General features: G+C 31.2%; 13 protein-coding genes and 1 pseudogene across 14 annotated transcripts in view; all 14 read left to right on the top strand.

Annotated features, from left to right (window-relative positions):
- pcdh2g1.1 (protocadherin 2 gamma 1.1) overlaps positions 1-14,362 on the top strand; it is a 226,530-nt gene that overhangs the window by 83,612 nt on the left and 128,556 nt on the right. The gene's annotated exons all lie outside the window — the stretch shown is intronic.
- pcdh2g1.2 (protocadherin 2 gamma 1.2) overlaps positions 1-14,362 on the top strand; it is a 222,937-nt gene that overhangs the window by 80,019 nt on the left and 128,556 nt on the right. The gene's annotated exons all lie outside the window — the stretch shown is intronic.
- The window catches only part of pcdh2g2.2 (protocadherin 2 gamma 2.2), a 214,072-nt gene that overhangs the window by 71,154 nt on the left and 128,556 nt on the right, over positions 1-14,362 (top strand). The gene's annotated exons all lie outside the window — the stretch shown is intronic.
- Positions 1-14,362, top strand: part of pcdh2g3 (protocadherin 2 gamma 3) — a 206,322-nt gene that overhangs the window by 63,404 nt on the left and 128,556 nt on the right. The window lies entirely within an intron of this gene.
- pcdh2g4 (protocadherin 2 gamma 4) overlaps positions 1-14,362 on the top strand; it is a 201,455-nt gene that overhangs the window by 58,537 nt on the left and 128,556 nt on the right. The gene's annotated exons all lie outside the window — the stretch shown is intronic.
- The window catches only part of pcdh2g7 (protocadherin 2 gamma 7), a 193,694-nt gene that overhangs the window by 50,776 nt on the left and 128,556 nt on the right, over positions 1-14,362 (top strand). The window lies entirely within an intron of this gene.
- pcdh2g8 (protocadherin 2 gamma 8) overlaps positions 1-14,362 on the top strand; it is a 183,334-nt gene that overhangs the window by 40,416 nt on the left and 128,556 nt on the right. The gene's annotated exons all lie outside the window — the stretch shown is intronic.
- pcdh2g9 (protocadherin 2 gamma 9) overlaps positions 1-14,362 on the top strand; it is a 178,409-nt gene that overhangs the window by 35,491 nt on the left and 128,556 nt on the right. The gene's annotated exons all lie outside the window — the stretch shown is intronic.
- Positions 1-14,362, top strand: part of pcdh2g10 (protocadherin 2 gamma 10) — a 173,301-nt gene that overhangs the window by 30,383 nt on the left and 128,556 nt on the right. The window lies entirely within an intron of this gene.
- pcdh2gp1 (protocadherin 2 gamma pseudogene 1) overlaps positions 1-14,362 on the top strand; it is a 169,187-nt pseudogene that overhangs the window by 26,269 nt on the left and 128,556 nt on the right. The window lies entirely within an intron of this gene.
- The window catches only part of pcdh2g11 (protocadherin 2 gamma 11), a 160,889-nt gene that overhangs the window by 17,971 nt on the left and 128,556 nt on the right, over positions 1-14,362 (top strand). The gene's annotated exons all lie outside the window — the stretch shown is intronic.
- pcdh2g12 (protocadherin 2 gamma 12) overlaps positions 1-14,362 on the top strand; it is a 156,658-nt gene that overhangs the window by 13,740 nt on the left and 128,556 nt on the right. The gene's annotated exons all lie outside the window — the stretch shown is intronic.
- Positions 1-14,362, top strand: part of pcdh2g13 (protocadherin 2 gamma 13) — a 152,532-nt gene that overhangs the window by 9,614 nt on the left and 128,556 nt on the right. The gene's annotated exons all lie outside the window — the stretch shown is intronic.
- pcdh2g14 (protocadherin 2 gamma 14) overlaps positions 1-14,362 on the top strand; it is a 146,523-nt gene that overhangs the window by 3,605 nt on the left and 128,556 nt on the right. The window lies entirely within an intron of this gene.

Here is a 14,362-nt window from a genome sequence, read left to right as displayed (position 1 = left end):
TCATCATTCTTTCTGTACCCTAGCACTTTAGTTTGGCTTTATACAGTTGCAATCAGTAATATTAAAACCTCTTTGATCATTTATGTATTAATATTATTTTTATATATATATATATATATATATATATATATATATATATATATATATATATATATATATATATATATATATATATATATATATATATATATATATATATATATATTAATTATAATAAATGTTTCTCAAATGACGATTAGTAGAGCAAGGAAATTTTCAGAGTATGTCTGATAATATTTTTTCTTCTGGAGAAAGTCTTACTTGTTTTATTTCGGCTGGAATAAAAGCAGTTTTTAATTTTTTTTTAAAACACATTTAAAGGTCAATATTATTAGCCCCTTTAAACTCTATATGTATTTTTTCTATAATCTACAGAACAAACCATCATTATACAATAACTTGCCTAATTACCCTAACCTGCCTAGTTAACCTAATTAACCTAGTTAAGCCTTTAAATGTCTTGAAAAACATCTAGTAAAGTATAATTTACTGTCATCATGACAAAGATAAAATAAATCAGTTATTAGAGATGAGTTATTAAAAGTATTATATTTATTAATGTGCTGAAAAATTCTCTCACTTAAACAGAAATTAGGGAAGAAAATAAACCGGGGTGGGGGTGGGGGGGTAATATGTCATGGGGTTTAATAATTCTGATTGCAACTGTGTTTGTTTAGCTGCAGATTAAATGTCATCCTTTCAAATTCAGTCCTGCATGTGCAATGGTGATTTTAAAATCTTAATTTCATATAATAATTGTCCTTTGAACGTTTTCAAGGCATGAATCATGCATATATTATTTTGCTTCAAGTTGTAAATAAAGATTTGATGAAGGATAATTTGCAAGAAAATGTGCTATTATTTCTATTATATTTGGAAAATTTCCCTGCAATCTTTCTACTGCAAAATACCACCATTAATTGAATGCGTAACGTAGATTCTTTGCAATCTCTTGATGCATTTATTTGCAATTTAGTAAAGCAGATTAGGTTCAGAGTAAATTCTACACTAATCTATTTTGTCAGTGTGTTTATTTATTGAATCCCAGCCTCTAAATGTGTTTACACTTTGAATGTTTGATTTAAGACGTTTTATAATTTATCAAAAGCAGTTAAAGGCGTCACGGTGGCGCAGTGAGCAGCATGATCGCCTCAACCTCGCCTCAAGGTTGCTGTTTCCAGCCTCAGCTAAGTCATTCGGCATTTCTGTGAGGAGTTTGCATGTTCTCCCCATGTTTGCGTGGGTTTCCTCTGGGTGCTCCGGTTTCAAGTCCAAAGGTGAATTAGGTAGACCAAATTGACCGTAGTGTATGAGTGTGTGTGTAAATGAGTGTGTATGGATATTTCCCAGTGATAGGCTGCAGCTGAAAGGGCATCCGCTGTGTAAAACATATGCTGGATAAGTTGCCGGTTCATTCCACTGTGGCGACCCCAGATTAATAAAGGGACTAAGCCGAAACGAAAATTAATGATTGAAAAGGAGATGTAGTGATTAACAACAATCATTAAAACTGGCAGAATCGGAGAGTTTATATAAAGTAGGACATGGGCAAATACATTTACACATGTCATTTATAAAAAAAAAATTTACATGATCCCTTCACTTCCTTACAAATCAGTTTTGTGTGTTTCAGGAGTCAAACATCTCCTTGATGGTAATAATAAAGGCATTTCCGATAAGCAGTTCTGTCATACTTTACCCTAAAACTCCATTAGTTGATGTTAGTGCATTTATTAATCATAACGTACTAATGCATTATTCATTCATTTTCTTGTTGGCTTAGTCCCTTTATTAATCTGGCGTCGTCACAGCGGAATGAACCGCCAACTTATCCAGCACGTTTTTACACAGCGGATGCCCTTCCAGCTGCAACCCACCTCTGGGAAACATCCACTCATTTATACACACACTCATACATATGAACATTTTAGCCTACCCAATTCACCTGCACCGCATGTCTTTGGACTGTGGGGGAAACCGGAGCACACAGAGGAAACCCAGGCGAATGCAAGGAGAACATGCAAACTCCACACAGAATCGGAAACTGAGCCGAGGTTCAAACCAGCGACCTTCTTGCTGTGAGGCGACAGCACTACCTACTGCGCCACTGCGCCGCCACTAATGCATTATATAATTGTAAATTTGAGCTTGGTAACATTAGTATTGTGAGTACACAAGAACTTGTTTTTATTAACTAAGGTTAACTAAGATAAATTAATACTGTAATCAAGCTATAGTTCATTATTTGTTAGTAAATAGATTAACATTAACTAATGGAATTGTGTGGTAAAGTGTTACCAGCAGTGCTGCATCAGGATGTGTCTTTTTTCAGTCCAGGCAGGGTAAAATACAATTTTAATGAGCCTTTTCACAATGAATTTGTTCAAAGTTGATATACTAAATAATGGAAACCGGAAAAATGTTTATGCACCTACAGTGGGCTCTAAAAATACAAGAAAATTCAATCACAGACTGTCACATGTTTCAAGCAGGAAGGCTCTAAGTTTGTTTTAACAAATATTGTTACCTGAGCTTGTTTGTTTGTTTGTTTGTTAAACTGGTCATTTTGTACTATTGCAATAGTTTTGCTCTAAAAATGTAGACTATTAACCACTCAAACTCCGCGGACCCAGAACCAGGTCTCTGACGTCATCGACTTTCGCTTTAAGATTTAAAGGGCCAGCATTGCACCAGACCCCGGTAAGTGGTGTCGTTTGAAAGTGTAGAATCTATATTTTATGCACATATGCGTCACTTTGGTTTTTATTCTACTGTACAAAAGTTATATACACTTAAATACACAGTATTTTGGATACCCGAGCTGGCTATTGAACATTGGTTTATTTTCATATTTTTTATATGACAGATGTACAAGTTATAGCTCAAATGAAAGCTCTTGCCGGTGCTCATACAGTTCTAGCATTCTTTTTACTAAATTATATTCACATATTAAACAGTTGTTATATGAATCGAGGTGTTTCCATGGCGCAGAAGTGAAAACAATACATTTATGATCAATAAGCAGCCCCAGATAGCACAGACAGCAGTCATCTCTTACCTTATGCTGTGCGCTTCAGGGCCATTCTCCTCTGTTTTTGAGGTGATGTGCATAAGTAATCCTTTTATATGTCTGACGTGCTCCAAACACAGTGAATTATGTTTGATCAAACAAAAGAATAGTGAAATATGAAAACAATGATCATCCCTGTGGCTTGTATAGCACTTATCATCAGTTGGAACACAATATCTTCTGCATAGATTATGGTGGAGACATTTTTCCGTTTTCCTATGATTACAGACATGTGCAGGAACCACCAAAATTAATTACAGCACGCTAGACCACACACAACCTATAAGGAACACTTTCAAATTTGAGTTTATAAAAAAAAAAAATACAAAAAGCGCCTCTTTTTTAGGTGTTTATTATAACACAGACAACATAAACAGATATTTCAAACCCTTTCAATAGTGTTTTAGGAAAATGCAAAGGGTTTTCTCTTTAAAATGATAGCAAATTTGTGCATTTACACCTCTGCATGTGGATTTGGGAAGCTTTTAAATTTGGGTAAAATCCAGGCGGAAATCCCAAAATAGCACTGGGGTTAAGGCTTGCAAACTAAATATATTTACATTTTTTTAGATATCTTTAAACAGCATTTCAGCCATGGAACTGTCTTTATGGAAAATAATGCATTAATGCATTCAGGATTTATTGCATATTTATGTTACATGTTATGTTTTAAAATAAAATTTGCTTCTGTTTGCTCCAATGCATCTACTTATAAAGTGATATCTAAAAAAAGTTTGTTCATTTATTCGGCTCAGTCTCTGTGTCAGACTTCACCACAGCGGAATGAACCGGCAACTATTCCAGCCTATGTTTTACACAGCGTATATATAACTAAGTATTGAGAAACACCCATACACACTCATTAAAACACACACACACACACTCATACACTATGGCCAATTTAGTTTATTCAATTCACATATAGCATCAACACAGGGGGGGAACATGCAAACTCCACGCAGAAATGACAATTGACTTTGCCAGGACTCGATCCAGCGACCTTCTTGCTGTGAGGCGATCATGCCACCCTAAAAAAAAAAGGTTGTTTTTTTATATAATTAATATTTATTCCAATTTTAAAGGTCATGATGTGAAAAGTTGCTACACCCCAAATTAAAATGATCCTCAATCAATAATTAAGATGGACACATTTATTAAGTGTTTTCTTAAATTAACTTTCAAAACTTATATGTTTGCTAAGATATTTTCATAATTTGTTTACAAAATATAACTCTGACGAAGAGGAATCTCGCTGAAACATTAAAAAGGGTCTGGGCTCGTGACTTGAGCTTATCTAGGATAAAGGATGATTTAGCTCCTTGTCTGTAAGACCTCGTGTAAACTGTGCATTGGTTTTCACTCGGCCTGCGTGATTAAACGTCTAAACTGACAGTAATGTTTTCTGAGCAGCCAGATGTTTGGTGTTTATAGCTGTGCACTGAGCTCATCTGTGGTGCATAACATATTCTGCTTTTAATCGGGCAGCGAACGCCTGATGTATACACGTGAGCAAATGCTATGCCACAATATATGGTAGTGCCGCAAAGCAGACATTAGGGCTCTTGTGGCATCTAATATAATACACTGTAAAATCAAACAGTGAAGTTAAATATGGTTATTACACTTCAATGGTGTAAAATAGTATAATGAAACTTAATAGATGATCTCAAATGGCTATGAAGGTGCATGTTTTCCATCAGACTGTAAAGAAAATAAGTACTGAAATTAAGTGTTATTAATTTTTTATTTGTTTCTTTTTTTTTTTTTTTTTTGCACATGATTAACATGGAGACTTAAATGAGTATTTAACCCTTGTGGACCCTGTGTCAATCGATATTACATGTCAGGTCTTTCTTTCTTTCTTTCTTTCTTTCTTTCTTTCTTTCTTTCTTTCTTTCTTTCTTTCTTTCATTCATTCATTCATTCATTCATTCATTCATTCATTCATTCATTCATTCATTCATTCATTCATTCATTCATTCATTTATTTATTTATTTATTTATTTATTTATTTATCTATTTATTTATTTATTTATTTATTTTTTCTTTTTTTTACTTATTTTTTATTTATAAAAATATTTATTTATTTATTATTTTATTTTATTTTATTTTATTTTATTTTATTTTTATTTTTTTATTTATAAAAATAATTATTTATTTATTTATTATTTAATTTAATTTAATTTAATTTAATTTAATTTAATTTTATTTTATTTTATTTTATTTTATTTTATTTTATTTTATTTTATATTTATTTATTTATTTATAAAAAATATGTATTTATTTATTTATTTATTTATTTATTTATTTATTTATTTATTTATTTATTTATTTATTTATTTATTTGTGTTTGGTTGCTTCTGGGGCTTTTACTGAATTTAAAGCCTCCTGTCCATATAATAAATTATATAAATATCATATATAAATATAAACAAGCATTTTATACAATATGGTCATGCATATATATATATATATATATATATATATATATATATATATATATATATATATATATATATATATATATATATATATATACAGGACACTTTTGTAAGTATGAACTTTTATTTTGGATGGGATTAATTGCTATAAATCATTAATCACTAGACGTACGTTAAAAGCTTGCAGGGAAAATATACGCATTTCACTTAAAGGCTTGTGGGCAAAATAGGACAGACGTGTTTGAATCTAAATAGCCTAAAAAAGCATTTTAGTTCCCTATTTGTAATAGGAAATAGCACCTTTTGAAACCCTATCACCTTTTTTGTACGGTAATGAAACAGTGATGAACTGCAGGTCTTGTATCAGAACAATCTACATTTTCCAGACAGCAACTGTGTGCTATTTAAAATGTTCATCCATGTGTGTTGAAATTGTTGCTTTAGGCTGGCCTGCTTCTGCTATTGCCGCTGCACACGTGAGAAGGGTTCAGCATGTGAGAGATAAAGAAAATGAACAGCAAAACACACTCAGACCTCAGAGAAATCCACTTTTGCTTTATAATCCAATCTGACTGCCATGTTATTGCACATAAGGCAGGAATGCCTTCAATTCGAGGGATACAAAGATAATGTCAAAATGGGTCTTCTTGCAGTCTATGCTATTGTGTTGGTCAGTGGACAATGCTCTGATAAAATTGGAGATTTCGATGTCATTGTGTTAGTACTGTATGTTTTTTAATGCTGTTTTTTTTTTTTTTTTTTGGTGAAAGCAATTGTGAATTACATAATGCATTGCAAATATCACAGGAAATACAGTTGACAGCAACATGATTAGTCCTCCTGTGAAATTTGTATTCTTTTAAAATATTTCCAAAGTGCTGTTAAATGGAGAGAGAACACATCTATAAACATGATAGTTTTTTATAACTAATTTCTAATGAATAATTCCTTATGTCTTTACAATGATGATGGTAAATATATATTTTTTTCTCATTATTTTGTAAGATTCTAGTTTTCAGATTAAAGTCCAATTTAAAGGCTTAACTTGTTTAACTAGGCAAGTTAGGATATAAGGCAAGTCTTTAAAAATATTTCCCATGTGCTGTTAAATGGAAAGAGAACAGATTGTTAAACAATAGTTTTCCATGACTAACTTCTAATATGAAATGATGACTAAAAATATTCTTCTTATTATTATATTTTAAGATACCAAACTGTTATTTTTAAAGGCTTAGCTAGGTTCATTATTTTAGGGAAGTTATGTTATTAGATAAGCCGTTGGACAACAGTGGTTTGTTCTGTAACCAATTGAAGTAAAAAATAATTCCTAATGAGGTTAATAATGCTAACCTTTTAAAAAATGCAAACAATGATTTTATTGTACCCAAACTATATAGTTTTATATATATATATATATATATATATATATATATATATATATATATATATATATATATATATATATATATATATATATATATATATATATATATATATATATATACATACAAACACACACACACAGTTGAAGTAAGAATTATTAGCCCCCCTGAATTATTGCACCGCTTGTTTATTTTTTCCCCAATTTTTGTTTAACGGAGAACACATTTTTTCAACACATTTCTAATCATAATAGTTTTAATAACACATCTATATTAACTGATTTATTTTATCTTTGCCACGTTGACAGTGAATAATATTTGTCTAGATATTTTTCAAGACACGTCTATTCAGCTTAAAGTGACATTTAAAGGCTTAACTAGGTTAATTAGGTTAACTAGACAGGTTGGGGTAATTAGGCAAGTTATTTTATAACGATGGTTTGTTCTGTAGACAATCGAAAAACATATATAGCTTAAAGGGACAAATAATTTTGTCCCTAAAATGTTTTTTTTTTTTTATTTAAAACTGCTTTTATTCTAGCCGAAATAAAACAAATAAGACTTTCTCCAGAAAAAAAAATATTATCAGACATTTAAACATCATTTGGGAAATATTTGAAAAAGAAAAAAAATCAAACTGGGGCTAATGAGTCAGACTATCGAAAAAGAATTAGCTTAAAGGGGCTAATAATTTTGACCTTAAATGGCTTAAAAAATGTCCTTGCTCTGTAAAATATAATTTGGGAAATATTTAAAAAATAAAATAAAATTCAAAGAATATATATATATATATATATATAAAATAATGTGAAAATGTCCTTGCTTTGTAAAATATCACTTGGGAAATATATTTAAAAAAAAGAATCAAAATTTCACTGGAGGGCTAATAATTTTGCCTTTAACCGTACATCGCACACATTATCAAATATACATGTTAAAGAGTTGTTTTTTATGTTTTATTCCTGCTGGGACATGAAAATAGGCCGAAAAGAAATGAATAATGAAATGGTTTAAATGCCATATTTAGAGTAAGGCAAACAGGGAAATGCAAGAAGATTTACTGCTTTACATATAAGAAGTAATGTTTTAGGCTGGATATGAGATGCTACAGATGAACAGCGGAGATCATACAGGAGTGGAGTGATGGGAATGGGTTTTGTTGTTTTATGGTTGTTTTGAGTGCAGTTTGGGTATGAATACACTCATTTTAATGTTTTATTTACTCTTCTTGTCACTTCTCGTCTTTTACTTGCCTTGCATATTCCAGAAATGTGTAAAAGGGTGATTTGCTAATCTTTGTTTTTCTCTTCTTTTCCCTCCATGACCTGCTCTTCATCCTCATCGTTCTCTTTTAAGGTAAGAAACATTTATTTGATATAGTGCTATTGATATACAGCACACTCTAAAATGTCTGTTCACATACAGGTTATAGATTTAACTTTATTTCACGGTGCCCTTGTTGCAGTTTTACTACACATTTAAAGGGATTAGTTCACCCAAAACTGAAATATTGTTCACTGTTTGCTCTCCCTCAAGAGGTTTCAAGCTTTTACAAGTTCCATTTTTACAGTAATGATAAGTTAGAAGCCTGTAACCATTGACTTCCATAATAGGTAAGACAAATACTATTGGAGTCAATGGTTCTGGGTTTCCAGCTTTCTTTAAAATATAGTATTTCGTGTTTAAAGAAGAAAGAAACTCAAACAAGTTTGTGACAAGGGAAGGATGAGTAAATGATGACAGATCTTTTTTGATAGTTAGTTAGTTAGTTAGTTAGTTAGTTAGTTAGTTAGTTAGTTAGTTAGTTAGTTAGTTAGTTAGTTAGTTTCTTTGTTTCTTTGTTTCTTTGTTTCTTTGTTTCTTTGTTTCTTTGTTTGTTTTGGGTGAACCCTCCCCTTAAGTTCTGCATATATATATATCTACATTTATTAGTATATGGTTTGGTTTAGGATGGCTCAGTTGCATGTATTTATTAGAAATCTTTATTGTCCACACATATGGAAATTAATTTTTGCCTAACATAAAAAAAAACATCCCCAAACATCTCAAACACAGAGCACAAACACAGAGCTTCCTACGCCACACTCTCAGAAATAAAGGCACGAGAGCTGTCCGTTTCAAAAGATACATATTTGTACTCAAAGAGTCCACAGTAGTACCTCAAAGGTGCGTATTAGTACCCAAATGTACTTAAAAAGTACCTTTGAGGTACCATTGTTGACCCTTCAGGTACAAATATGTACCTTTTAAAAAAGGTACTGCCCTAGTGACAACTCCTGTATCTTTATTTCTGAGCGTGCACAGATTACCAACACACAACCTTACAATTTTTAAGAGGAACACTTTTGTAATAGATACTAATATATACCCTTGAGGTATGATTATGGACGTTTTAGGTGGAAATATGTACCTTTCGATAAGGTACCACCACAGTGACAGATCGCGTACCTTTATTTCTGAAAGCATACTATCTAATATAATCCTTAAGTGCTTAAAACTGTTTACAATCTCAACATGTTGACCCTCAATAAAAACTGAATGACATATAGGCTGCTCTTCGCTACACTGTCAGAAATAAAGGTAGGTGAGTTGTCACTGAGGTGGTACCTTTTCAAATGGTACACAGTTATTCTTAAAGGGTCCATATTGATACCTCAAAAGTACATATCAGTATCTAAAATTTAGGAATTAATATGGACCCTTGAGGTATTAATATGGACCTTTTAGGTACAAATGTATGCCTTTTGAAAAGGTAACACCCCAGTGACAGAGTGTACACTATAAAAAAAATCCTGGTTGACTTAAATTGTAAGCTGAATCAAATTAACATCCATTGAACTTACATTATATTAAACTGACTTAAAACAGCTTGCATAACTTATAAAATTAAGTTGGAACATGATTAACTTAGTTCAATAAGTTAAAATGACCTAAAAACACACTGTCAGGACTAATTGATCATATAAGTTTTTACAGTGTACTAATAACTAGTTCCTTAGATTTAGTGACAAAGCACTCTCCTCGCACCATGTCACCAGATGTTCTATCTGCTCAAAGTAGGCCCTGTCTAGCTTCTCCTTTCCTTTGACCATAAGTCCAATGCATCTTTTACTGTTAATACTAATCTCTCGAAAATAAAGGTACAAAATCTGTGTCTGAGGCAGACCTTACATGTGCACATTGGTACTTTTAGGGTGCACTTTTATACACTCTTAACCCGATTAGTTGACTTTACTAAAACATTGCGTGCACAGTCGTTGCTTTGAGTGGTTTAAAGTTTATTTTTCATGCATTTATATATTTGTTTATTTATTTATTACTCAGAATGAATCTGAACCGCCCTCATTACATTAACATTTAAATACATAGAACTTTAAGTGTCATAGTTATTCAACTACTGTTTAGATTCTGCTTTTATATGAACATAAGTGGTTTAAGGCTAACATACACGTTGCTTGTAAAGTCAACTGGTTAGGTTGAGAGTGTACCTTTAACGTGCATATTTTTATATATTTTAGGCATTATTATTTACCTTTAAAGGTGCAAATGTGGACTAAAAGTGAGCCTTTTGATAAAGTACTGCCCCAGTTTTTACCTTATGAGAGTGTATAGTAATATGTAATGGAATATATGCAACAGGGACACCTTAAAGTAAAGTGTTAGCACAGTTTCTGTCTTCTCTGTCATTTGATTTCGTCTTTAGTCCTCTTTCATGTGTGCATGTTAGTTTATTTGGTCTTGTTCAGCAGCTAAACAGTGCAATACAGTATGTTCAGTGCTCCATCTTGTGGTGGTTTACTAGAACATCATTATATGACTGCATCATCTTACTGTGTGTGTGTGTGCCCTAAATACATCCCTGCCTCTCCTCTGCTGCAGCAGTGTGTCACCATGCTTTAAGGCTGGACCGTGGCCCACTTTTACAGCATTAAAATGCATCAGTCCATATCAGGCTGACACCGTCTGAATAATGCAGTCTCACCACACCAGTGCATTCGACTGCTGCAGCTTCAAAATCAACTGCACAACTATACACTTGCGCAATCACACACACACACACACACACACACACACACACACACACACCCTGATTTTGTATTTATGCACCAGTCACATTGTAGAATAAATAATTTTGTGAAAAGAATACAAGGTAAACTATAACCAAGTGCAGGTTTAACAAACAATAACTTGAAGAAAATCTAACGTACCTTTAAAAATAACACACACCCATCTAAAATACAAACATGTAAACAAATTCAAAATGCAGCAGTTTATGTTTGTTTATAAACGCATTAGGCTACGACTTTAGTTTTGCCCTAAGCGAGTGTGACATTTATTTATTTAAACATTTTAATCATTTAATCATTTTAATAATTTAAATAAACTGTTTGGATATAAGTTAATCCAAAGGGTATAATAAACATTCATTTGTTAATTAATTTTTTTTTCGGCATGGTCCCTTTATTAATCAGGGGTCGCCACAGCGGAATGAACCGCTAACTTATCCAGAATCTGTTTTACGCAGCAGATGCCCTTCCAGCTGCAACCCATCTCTGGGAAACATCCATACACACTCATTTACACTCACTACGGACAATTTAGCCCACCCAATTCACCTGTACCGCATGTCTTTGGACTGTGGGGGAATCCGGAGCACCCGGAGGAAACCCACGCGACAGCACTACCTACTGCGCCACTGCATCACCCCGTATAATAAACAATGTAACATATTTTTGTTAGGTCATGATATTTAATGCATTTACATTACAGAATTGACTTTTATTTTATTTATTTATTTATTTTTTTTGCTATAGAATCCCATCAGTAATCTTGCTCATCAGTGTCTCACACACTCTGTCCATACTCCTGTTCTCGCACACTGAAATCCAGTGATCTCAATTTACTCACTGTGCCTAGAACTTGCTATAAAAATGAGGTTATTGTGCATTTGCCAATGTTGGTCTTAAACTTTGCAATAGTCTACTGCTTCATAATAAGCTATGCCACTATAATATATATATATATATATATATATATATATATATATATATATATATATATATATATATATATATATATATATATATATATATATATATATATATATATATATATATATACATACATACATACATACATACATACACTGTGGCATAGTGGCATAGCTTATTATATATAAACTGATATATGAACTATATCTGTTTTTAAGTCTGTTTTAAAGACATATCTATTTTCTCTAGCTTTTAACACTACTTGATTATTGGTCTTGATTATTATCTTTTACTACTTGAATGTAAAGCACTTGTGTCAATGTTTTTTTATATGCTTGCTTTATCAATAAAAAATCATTAAAAGATAACGAATTGGAAGATATTTATGAATAACAAACATTCATTTGATTATTTAATAACACGTTGTTAATTTGTACAGTTTGCAATATTACAATATGTATTTGTAAAATTATCACAGAGTCAGTCATGCTTAATGCACTTGTGTGCCGCATTGCAACTTACTGTAAAATACTATTGAAATAATAATGTTATGTTTTGAAATATTAAGGTTTCACTAGTTTTTGACTGAAGATGATTGTCTTTTTTTAGAGGTTGCAATCCACAACTTTTATCCTTTTAAAAGTAGGGCATCATCTCAGACAGTTGAATAACATCTGGTTCTTTTGCAGCACACTTTCTGAAATATATATATATATATATATATATATATATATATATATATATATATATATATATATATATATATATATATATATATATAAACAGCTGTTGTAAATTGTATTTCTTTGCAATAAAATCTTAAGTATAAAAAATAAAGTTTTAATGAGATTTATTGTTGGTGATTGAATTGATGTTATTTTTATGCAGTTTTCTCCATAACGATATTACCTCTTATTTGATAAAAAAAATACTACTACTACTACTACTACTAATAATAATAATAATAATAATATATAAATATATATATATATATATATATATATATATATATATATATATATATATATATATATATATATATATAATTATTATTATTATTATTATTATTATTAGTAGTAGTAGTAGTAGTAGTAGTAGTATTTTCATAAAATAAGAGGTATTATCGTTATGGAGAAAACTGCATAAAATAATTTTCTTCCAATCAAATTGAATCCTTCTTTCCACTTTTTTTTAAGTTTGATTGTTTTCTTAAATCAAGTCTACTAGTTACATTTACTCTTGGTTTTATTACAGGGTGTCCGCTGGGTCTTAAAAAGTCTTTAAAAAAATGTCTTAAATTTTAAAAACAAAATTTCAGGTCTTAAAAAGTCTTAAATTCACTGAAATATTGTGTTTTAGGTCTTAAATCATTTAAAACAGATCTTAACTTTGAAATAAAAATGTGTAAATCTACTCAGTCAGACCAACATCGATTCAATCACCAACAATACATCTCAATAAAACCTTATTTTTTATACTTAAGCTTTTATTGCAAAGAGATACAATTCACAACAGCTGTTAGCCATGTTTACCCCAAATTAAATGGACTAATCAGGGGGGAAAAACTAAAAGAAAAAATAATTTGTGTTCAACTCTGTATGAGTCTAACATTTAATTCCCTATAGTCTTAGAAGGGTCTTTAAAAGTCTTAAATTACTTGATGAGACCTGCAGAAACCCTGTGTTAGTGAAATGTTATCAGTTTAGTAATAAATCCAGAACAAACATTTTTAAGAAAATATGCATATGATTATTAATGATCACATTTTTTTAAGAGCAAGTCTCAATATATTTATATATATTTTTTTAACAAAGCACCCAAAATATTATTAAAACACCATTTAAACTCCTATAGTGAATAAAATACTGAAGATAACATCTTGTGTGCTATAGTGCTCATTTTTGAGGTTCTATGATGTACACTCTAAAAAAATAGGGGGTTGTTTTTCTACCCAAATCTTGGGTTGAGGCATTTGGGTAATGTTTTGGGGGTTATTTTCAGAGTCTTGGGTAGTTTCAACCCAGCTCTTTGGGTCAAATCAACTCACAGCAAGGGCTGACTGGGAAACCACATATTATGTACTAATTTGTTTAAATGCAATGAAAATAGTGTAAGTAAACACAGATTCTGTGCTTATTCAGATGATTAAAATGAAATCATAGCAGCCCTTAGTCAGACCTTTCTGAATTTAAAAATGTCTTATACTAGCACCTTTTGTACACCTGTAATCAAAGCTGAACATCCCGCACCGTACTTCAGTGATGCCGAGTCGAAACAACACAATTGCAATCTTTGCTGGTATTTTTGGATCAACTTAACCTATTTTTTAAGTAAAAAATAATCAATTATTGGGTAGAAAAAACAACCCATTTATGGGGTTAAAAATAATCACCCAATTACTTGGGTTAATTTAACCCCTGATGTGTTCTGTCCCATATT

Source organism: Danio rerio, chromosome 14 (genome assembly GCF_052040795.2).
Source record: "Danio rerio strain M-AB ecotype USA chromosome 14, GRCz13ab, whole genome shotgun sequence".
Taxonomy (NCBI): domain Eukaryota; kingdom Metazoa; phylum Chordata; class Actinopteri; order Cypriniformes; family Danionidae; genus Danio; species Danio rerio.
This window is presented reverse-complemented; position numbering and strand designations above follow the sequence as displayed.